Raw genomic sequence first — 10068 nt, 5'->3', positions numbered from 1 at the left:
CTGCAGCTACTCTCCACTAGCTACTCTCACCTGGCAGAGAGGCCCGCTTCTTCAAGGACGGGCAGGGCGCTTGATTCATAAACAGAGTGGCATCGGCGGGCACTGTTATGAAGACCCACATCTCCCCTGCCTGTCATTGGGCTGGCAGAGCACACACAAACCCAACACATACTCAGTTATACACACACACACACACACACACACACACACACACACACTCCCCTGCCAGTGGCTGCTGCTGCTGTTTGGTTGGGCTGGCGTACATGCGGGGCGTATCAGAGTGGCGTCAGGAGCGCGTGAGCCAGAGCTGCCTGGCGGGTCCTGAGGCGGAGCGTGACACACGCAGGAGGAGTGAGCTATTTATAGCGCCAACTCCACCGCACCTCCACCCCCACCCCCACCCACCCGCCACAGCGGGTGCCATTCTCATGCAGCGCAGGTACGGTAGCAAGGTGAACTGACCTGCCTCACCGGAAAGAGAGAGAGAAGATGACGGCCGAGCCGAGAGCAGAGCAAGGATGCATGGGTGCCCTTCTGTAAACAATCAAAGCTGCACAATTAAAATTGATTTGGGTTTAAGGGTATTGATTTCAGTTGTATTAAATTGACCGCACAAGCAGAGCTAAGGTCACCTTACATGAATTGTCCAGCATCATTAAAAAGCAGAGTCCTCTGCATGTGAGCATGTATATGTGTGTTGTAGACACTTTAGCGTAAGACAAGGCTTTGATTAGAACAAGTAATTATGTGAGCTTTGTTAACAAGCTCATTAAAGAATCCCAACAGCGGAGGAGATCAAATTGAACTGTGCCGCTGTTTTCATCTCCCCAGCATCAGCCGTTAGGTAACGGCATAACAATACCAGTGATGGTCTCATTCAGAAGAGATATTACAGACAAAAGGACAGTGATGGGAATAAAATGTTGACAGGAAGTATATAGAAGGGTCACGACGGTGACTAGTCCTCAAGGACGGATCCGCACCGGCTCAGGGGCAAGTCTGGGACAGAGTCGGTGGCCGTCAGAGTCACAGTCTGTTTGAATGGCGTTTTTTCAAACAGAAGTTCGGGAAAAGCGTGGTGAAATTTGCCACGTCTTTAATCTCTCGGGTCATTGATTCCCAGATGACTTGTTCAAGCCGCGCAATTTTCTTCGCTCCTTGTTCTCGACCCACCACCTCCCCTCACGCCTCCCGTCTTCCTCGGTTAAGAATGGAACGGGCCGTATGCAAGGATAACGCTCCACTCACACCTCCCCGTCTTCCTCGGTTAAGAACGGAACGGGGCGTATGCAAGGATAACGTTTGACTCCTGCCTGCGCAGTCGACTCCTGCGTGGTCCCTGCGGAGCATTTCAGGACCCTGACTAGAGACCTCGTCAAACCCGCTTCCTGCTCGCCTCTCTTTTTAGGCAAACTTGGAGCGTGAACTCATGACACAAACACAGACTCCGAGCACACGGAGCAAAAACACGGTGTGGTCTGCCAACACACACACACACACACACACACACACACACACACACACACACACACACACACACACACACCCACACGAGAGGATAAACATCCACCAGAGCGCACACATTCACATGAAGGATTAAAAAACAAGGGCGCAGATTGAAGTGCATATCAGGGACGTGGGGTGTTCTAGAAGAAATCTGTCCGCTGTACACATAACACACACACACATACCTAGAGAAACAGAGAGGGCGAGAGTGAGTCAGAGAGATAAACAACGACACGAAAAACAAGAGAAGAAACGAAAAGAAAGAGAGAGTGATGCGGGGGCAAGCTGTCACTCTAATCCCGGCACAGAATGGTTTTGGTTGTAGGCTTGAAGTAATGAAGAAGAGAAGAGGTTATTGGGGCTTAACGCACAGATTGAAGAGCTGCTGCCTGGCTTCTGGTGCTCGTAGAGCTGATTCAGAGATGCAAAATGTGGGAGATGCTGAGGCCTCTGGGAATGGCACGCCTTAGATCGTTAATATTTCACCAATTAAAAAATCAATCTTTGTTCTTTGATGTGCAGCTGCACAACCCATCTGAGGATAAAAGTGTGAAGCGATTTGAAACGGATCATAGGGAAGTGATGGGAATCCATGATGATCTACGAAGGGTAGTCCTAGACAAAAAGTGAGTTGTCCACTAGGAATTTCTGAATTTTGACCAAGTTCAGGCTAAAGGGACTAGGATTTAAGAGTTAGTTTATTAAATATATTCCATCGACAATAATTCAATACATGTCATTCCTAGTGGTCATTTTAGTGTTGGAGAACGTGAGAAGTGGAAAGCTTCTCATTTTGAAAGAATAAACCTGGATTTTGGTTGTTCATACTTCAGACTGAGTCTCCGATATTTGGGATATATTTAATTCCTTTCAAGGCTAAAGGAACTCAAAGCAGTTTGTGTGTAAATATTTCTGTTTCCATGCATGGTCCCACTGACTCACGTGTCTACAGCCCTTAGCAAACATCTTTGGAAACCGCACAGCCTTCCAAGTACATTTGTATTGTGTCATTCTTAAAAATAGAAGGAAAACTATTTTGCTAGCAGGCCCGGTTTCGCAGTATGTCTGTCTGTGTTCCGTCCTCCTCATCCATCATTTTCTCTGAGAGGTTTCACAGTGAGAGGCCCCCTCTGGGCTGAGGGCCTCTGGCATAAAGGACAACATTGATCCAACGTTATGTTGTGGACGCGAGGAAAGGAGGAGACAAGGAAGCCTCCACATGTTGGCATGTCAGCTGTAACAATGGATACAGAGGGAGCAACACCGCCCCCCCCCCCCTCACCCATTTACACTACCCAACCCCCAACTCAACGCCACCCAGTCCCAGCTCCACGTTATGCCCATCATGTGCCTGCAGACAAAAGGGTTTCCTTTCCTATCGCTCTCTTCCACCCGTACTTCCTCCCTCCCTCTCTCGCTCTCTCTCCCTCTCCCTCTCTCCCTCTCTATCTCTCTCCCTCTCCCTCTCTCTCTCTCTCCCTCTTTCCCTCTCCAGCACATAGGGGGAGATTGGTTTTGTTGAGATGGGTGGGTGTGGGATGGGTGGGGGGAAGGATCACGAGGACAGCGCTTTGCGGTCCAGCTCACCACACCGCCTCACTCCTGTCCTCGCCACACACTCGCACCAAGTTGCTCCACTCTACACCACACCACACTGCCTCGCCACACACTCACACCACACCACACCACACTGCTGAGCACAGTGGCGGGAGATGGCCGGGTCAGATATCAAAGTCACAGGACCGGAGAGATAATGCGCTCTTTCATGCCTGAGAATAAAGGCACTGAACTGCTACACGGTTATCTAAACACTCACATTTACGCCACCCATATCACTAAATCTGCCCATACCCCCCCTCTCCCCTCTCCTCCCCAGTAGGAACCCAAAACACAGGGAATGAGTTTCCAGTGGCGTCACGCATTTCAGACACATGAAGTTATATCATGCTGGCGCTCCTGAAAGTGAAAGTAAACTGCCCTTCATGGATTTTTGACATTCCTCTTTTCCATCATACTTTCCCGGGTTGGGATTGGGCCACGTCCATTCCAAAGTCCACTCCTGAGAGCATCACCAGTACTGGCCCACTGCCATCACACCCTCCTGACTTACGGCTGCGCTGATTAACGCTAAACGTAGCAGTCGTGACTCCATACAACCCCATGTATGTAAGTGAAGGAGTGGATGACTTTCCTTGTGACTGGCACGTGAGCGCTGTTGAACCATGCTTTAGCCTGAATTCTCAAACCCGATTAGCCATGGAGATCTGAAGCAGAAAGCCGAGCTCGTAACTGAGCCATTACACAGCGACTAACAATAAGGTTAACAAGGTTTTGCTTTTCAACTGCATGCCTTCCATAAAAATTGCCAATTCAAACCACGCCAAAGTGCTAAATATACCCCATCTCTCTCTCTCTCTCTCTCTCTCTTTCTCTCTGTCTCTCTCTTTGACCTTTAATCTCAGAGGAGAGTGATGAGCCGGCAGCCTTGAGCTAGCCTGGAAACGTTCTGGGCCTTTATTTACAAAAAAAGAAAAAGAAAATCAGAGGTGGAAAGCAACCAGTTCTGCAAGCGATTGGCAGGCACTCTCCATTTGTGGGAACTTTGGGTTTGTGCAAGCCAGTCAGAGGGAATGGCCATAAATCACTTCCCACTTGTTACTGACAGCAGACCACACTGACTGCCCAGCATGACCCCGCGCGTAAATGTAAAATACTGTGCTTCCTCATTAGTATGGAGACTGGCACGTTCTTTGAGACACAGACACCGACCTCCACAGAACGAAGACTGGCTTTGAAAAATGTGGACTGGGCAGGAATGCACTCATTCCTACTTTTCTTGCAGATTCTACTACTTTCTTGTGGGACTGGGCCCTGACCGTTTGGGCGTAAGTACTGGGAAAACTGTAATGGCTTGGGGAATTCTTTTGTTATTGTTGTTGTTTGTTGTCCAAAAATGTCACCCTCGGCTGGGATCAAACCTACAGTCTGAGCAATGGGAGACATGGGTACTGTATGCCCAGCTCAAACCTACTGTCTTCATTTATAGTGACTGTGAGACTGAATCCTGATTTGGTTGGCTCCACAACACCGTAACAGCATCTCAAAAGAAGCATGTACGAAAAGATGCATTAAACTATGTCACATATCTGACCTCTCATAGAGGATCCAGACGTTAGACATAATACTATATACAGTTTAATCAGTTTAATTCCACTCTCAGTTGCAGTGGTGGAATGTCTGCCTAAACATAAAGTAGATCGCACAACACTTCTTTATTTTTTGACACTGTTACCTGTTGAACAGCATCAGAACACGTCCGGTGGAGCTGCTTTTTCAGCTGTGTATAAATAGTTTGAAACATTGACTCATCATGTAAACATCTACTTTGATGCGATTCTTCCTACATTGTCCATTATCCTCTAAATACTGTTATATTACAAACAAAATATAACCTTGGGGGGTCTGCTCTGCAAATATTATATTAAAGGGTGTGGTACCACATCTAATAACAAAATTCACAAGTAACAAAGTTTCATTACTTCAGAAGAACAAAGTCTAGCATCCCCACAGCCCACCAGACAATAGCTTTCATGTCCATGTCCACCTGGCCTCTCTGGGGGGCAGTAACTACTTCAGAAAGACAAAGAACAAAAAAAGACCGTCTAAGTGTGTTTCGGCCTCTGGTTTGCTTCATCAGATATGAAGCTGGCACTAAAAAGCCCCCCTCCTGCCTGTGTTTACCTTTCATTCCTTGAGAGGTAAGACAATACCTACAGACAGGACAGGGATCTAACATGGCTAAACCCCCTTTGATCCAATAAAGCCTGAACAGATTGAATTCTTCTTTCCTCTCAGCGACGCATTAAACTCTAATCATCTAAGAGGATGGCACTAGCGAGTGCAGCCTAATATTGGATTCCTTGAGAACATTATGAGCAGCATCCATCCTAAGAGGTCTCGGGTATGAACACAAAAGCAAAAGGAGGAAAAAACTTCCCCTACTCTGATTCATTTTCCTGTTAGGCTCCCCATCTCCTTAGGTCTTCACTTCCTACTCTTGAGTTTTTATATATCCATTTAGAAAGCACTTTTTAGCCAAAGCAACTTCCACTGAGAGTAAGGTATACATATCATGAGTACATGTCTTTTCTGGGCACAGAGCTCCATGGATCAAGCTACAGGAACACACTCAGTACTCTGAATAGCTGGAATTCTTACTCTGTATAAAGCTATATGGTGTATTATTTTTACCTGAAACTGGTATTCATCTAAACAAAATAATTTGTTTGCAATACATATGTTAGGTTGTCAATATATATTACATTAAGTTTTGTGTCACGGCACGTTACATTACGTCATGTTATATTATACTATACAATACTCCTTCATGAAGAGACACATAATCAATAAACACAGAAGTTCTGGCCTCCAGATCCTGTATATAAATCTGTTTTTTTTAGCATTAAATTTAACGATATGACTGAATTATGTTTAAAATCATCCTGAACCTTGCATGCTCGGTGCAAGGCCGATGCTGACGTAGAGTTAAAAGCTTGGAGCTTTTCTACATCAAGATATTCCAGTTAACTCAGCCTCTCTCCTCTCTTCTTAGCTTTTCTTCTAAATGATGCAGTGGGTGGGGTTAGGCTCAGAGCTGGGGGTGAACTTACACTTTAAAAGCTTGAAAGTAAATTAAACAAACTAAGCTTGCAATGGATGACTTACTTTTTCTGAGTACCTTCTTTCTGAGTCAGCCTGGCAGGAAAAGAGGTTGCTACTAGGTTGACACAGGTGGCTAAGGGAGTTTAAAAAAATGATTAAACACAAGAGTTTCTGACAGCTGAAATAAAGTAATGTAATGTCAAAGTATCCATGATGAAATCTTCTACCAAAACACTACTATGGAAGTGTAAATCTAACCTGGAACACTGTACTGTACTCTGCACTGACCAGTTTTATTTCATCAAACTGCACACTTAAACCCTGGTACACTCTCTGGTAAAACTGGGTCAAAGGCAGCCTCCTGCACTCTCTCTCTCTCTCTCTCTTTCTCTCTCTCTCTCTCTCTCTCTCTCTCTCTCTCTCTCTCTTTCTCTCTCTCTCTATGTCACTGTGTATGTGTTGCCTTGAGGAGTAAAAGATACTCCTATTTCTTAAGTTCCCCAGAGGGAAGTGTTACAGATAGACAAGTTACAAGTTACCAGTATTGAGTTCTGATTCTACCTTGATTCTGATTCTAAGTTCTGATTCTAACTGATTCACACATGCACGCGCACACACACACACACTCAAAGAGAGAGAGAGAGAGAGTGAGACCTCAAGTTTAAACACCTTGGACATCAAATGCGAAATGCAAACAGCAAATGCATCTTCGGCTGAGCTTGTAACATCTGTCTACACCGACGTGGAAAGTACCGTATTTAAAGATGTAAAGCAATAGTCACCCCGAGGACTGATGTAGCCTATTTAACCAGACAATTTATATCACACTGCCGCCAATGTCCCTTGCGAGGCTGGAGCGCAGGTGTTCTTGAAAACGCGTAAGACATTGCTCCAAAACTGGCTGGCGGACTTTTGACCAAGGCAGATGCTGCTGGTATGATGCATGCACGGTAATGAGGGCAGCCCAGACACCTGCGTTTTAAATTGGTATTCGTTTGATCTCTGAAGAGCCGGTTTTCGCATTCTCTAACAGAACAGTTTCCAAGAACGGCAGGACCGACCTGCCGCGGGAGAGCAAGTGGAATCTCTGAAAGGCGTCCTCTGTAGTAGGATAGTGATATGTACAAATTCGAGTAGGCTATATGTAACCACTTTCGTCTCGTAGTATGTCTCAGATAAAGTGTCCTAGGGAATTCTGAGTGTCATCACGAGCAGTTCATAGCAGCACTTGAACCGATACATTGTCATTTTAGTTCATTACTTAATATTTTCTTATAAGCGATATCGATTTTTGTTAAAACAATGGGGTGGTTTGGAATGGATACTGATGAGTCTGAAATCATCTTTTTAGTACCAAAGTGGACACCTTAAACTGTATCTTAAATGTAAAACTGTGAAACAGATAAGAGTGATCTCCTCGACGGCTCTACCCTGCCGTTAAGTCATTGATGAGAAGACAACACACAGGGATCGCTTGTCAATATCTGTCCCAGTAGCCAACGTCCTCAAACCGCAGGTGTCTAACGAAAGTTTGTGCTGTTACTAAGCGACAATGCCGTTCACAAGCTTTTAAACCAGTCTAGAACCTAAATAGATTTTTGAGCTACTGAAGCTTCAGACTATATAGCTAGTGACACCGGCGTCGAGATGAAAAGCTTACGATGGGTGATGAATAGCTCATTCATCATTTTCTGGCATTTTTAGGATTGTGAACAGCCCATTCCAACTTAACTGAGGTCAATTTAATACGATACAATGTTCAGAATGGCTCACCCTTTGAGGTAAACATAAAGATTGTAATATTATTTTGTACATATCACTTGTAGCATGATGTGTCTAAAAGAAAATGACACCTACGACGCGTCTCTTTTTTTCTGCAAACGGCATATCATTTTAAAGAGAGTAGCCTTTGTCAAACCGTTAGACCATCAATGTAAACCAGTGTACTGAAGATTTCTAGACTCACCAATTCGGAATACCGTCCCCCGGGAGATTCCAAATAGCTCCCCACGAGTCCCGTCTCTTCCTTGCGTTGTCTTGTTCACGGTGTCTCGTGCTCTCTTCTCCTACAGACCCAATGAATTAACAATGCGATCCGCGTGCAATGCCTTTCCTCAATGATAGGCTAATTTCTGAGTGTTGCACAGTACAATTTAACTGGAAGCGGTTTAAAGTGGGCTGCGTTAAGGGTCTGAGTACTCCGCCTACCAGAGCAACCTCCAATCATTGTTAACATTGTGTATCCAGAACTATGGCGCACGAATACTTAATACACGCACATCTCTCGTTCAGCTTGCTCATGTGGTACTTCTCAAGGGTAAATTCAGGAGTTGTAGTCGGTAAAAAAAAAAATTTGAATCAAATTATGAAAAATAATATAGCCAGTGATTGCTATAACTTAGTTATTAGATAATATACGGTTAATATATAGTTAATACGGAAGACATCATATCCCATGCTAATACGTGCAGTATAATGAAATGTGTTAACCTATTTTGTCACACACCAGTGCTTAACTGTTGAAAACATGGAGTGTTCTTGCTGTTTAATTCATCTTTTGTTCGCTATGGGCACAGATTTGGGACTTGAACATTCCTGATTGGGGCGGACTGAGCTGCCACATGCCCTGACCCGCTTAGACTGAAGCCGCCGCGAAGATGCTATGCCAAGGCATGTTTTCAGTCCGTTCAGTCAGTGTTTGCCCGCGTCTGTGTTTCTGGGTCATTTGGCCATATTCATGAGATAGCCTTGTGATGTCACATTACTGGAGGTGTAATGTCGCCTCTCGCCGTCTCCTCTTCCTCTTCCCCGTGTTTACTGGGTCCGCTGGCTGGCTCTTGCCTTGTCTAGCAGCCATATCCAGTGGCACAGACAGTAATGTCATTATGTTATCTTCCATTCAATTTCCAGACCAGTCAGAAAATCGTTATATAACACGTGCACAACGACAGTCCATACATCAAGACATGCGTAAAATTGCTGAAAACCTTACAGAATTGGCATTTTAATCTGTTAAGTGAGTAAGTGTTCCCATACGTTTTTTTTTTTGCATACAGATCACATCAGGGCAATTGAGCCTCATCACACAGTGCCAAGCTGTTCTTGCCTTTCACTTCATGACCTATGCCAAACCTATTTATGCTTCCCAGACATCCAGAACTTGCAACAAAAAGATGTATCAGTGTCTGGTTTGATAGATGTGCACTGGTTTGCACAGTTCATAGATAAACCTGCATGTTCTCGACTTTACTCAAGCAGAGTTTGAAGATTATTAACTGATTTTGGCTGGTAAAATAACCTGATCCCCCCACCCCCCCAAATGAAAAATCCAAATATTGAAAGTCTAATTTAAGCTCTAATTCTAAGTTCCCCCTCTCTCTCCCCACTGTAGTGTCCTGAAGCTGATCATTGTCTGTTTTTTTTTTTACCTCTGCAGCTTTCTCATTTGCAGAAAAATTTCAACAATGAGCAGCGAGCATTAAACCAACTTTAGTCACAGAGGCGGCGATTCGTCTTATGTAAGCCATACAATTTCCTTTGAAGCAGGTAGGGAGCAAGGGGACAGGCCAGGCCGGGAGCCTGTGGGATGAAGGCCAACCGAGCCGGGTGGGGTGGACATTTCTTTTGTGCCGAGCCGCAAGGCAGGCAGCAGCTGGTTGGAGGGAGAGGGTACGAGGGGCCCAGGGAGCGAGGCTCTGCATGTGGAGGGGGGAGGCATCTGGGGGTAGCGGCGCAGCACGGCTCTGCCTCTAAAGGTCATCTTAGGCACCCCTAATGAGAAGCAGGCAAGTCCTCCTTCCCTTTTCTACTCCTTCTCCGTGAAGGTGTACTTCACGGAACAAATTGAAGTCTATTTCCTTTCCCTGACACAATGCGGTTTCTTAATGCGACTTTTTTCTT

The 10068-nt window shown here is 45.3% G+C and overlaps 1 protein-coding gene across 3 annotated transcripts in view; it reads right to left on the bottom strand.

Annotated features, from left to right (window-relative positions):
- The window catches only part of LOC105909818 (sodium-coupled neutral amino acid transporter 3-like), a 49988-nt gene extending 41276 nt beyond the window's left edge, over positions 1-8712 (bottom strand). Inside the window, exons 1-2 of one of the 3 annotated variants that reach the window (XM_031567574.2) lie at positions 8135-8712; positions 6232-6301 (exon numbers count right to left, since the gene is read on the bottom strand). The gene's annotated coding sequence lies outside the window, so the exon portion shown is untranslated. The remainder of the gene's footprint in view (positions 1-6231; positions 6302-8134) is intronic. The other 2 variants (XM_031567573.2, XM_012838481.3) reach the window with 2 other exon arrangements.
- Between the last annotated feature and the right edge of the window lie 1356 nt (positions 8713-10068).

Source organism: Clupea harengus, chromosome 5 (assembly GCF_900700415.2).
Source record: "Clupea harengus chromosome 5, Ch_v2.0.2, whole genome shotgun sequence".
NCBI lineage: Eukaryota > Metazoa > Chordata > Actinopteri > Clupeiformes > Clupeidae > Clupea > Clupea harengus.
The sequence above is the reverse complement of the archived record's forward strand: the minus strand, read 5'-3'. Positions and strand labels throughout refer to the sequence as shown.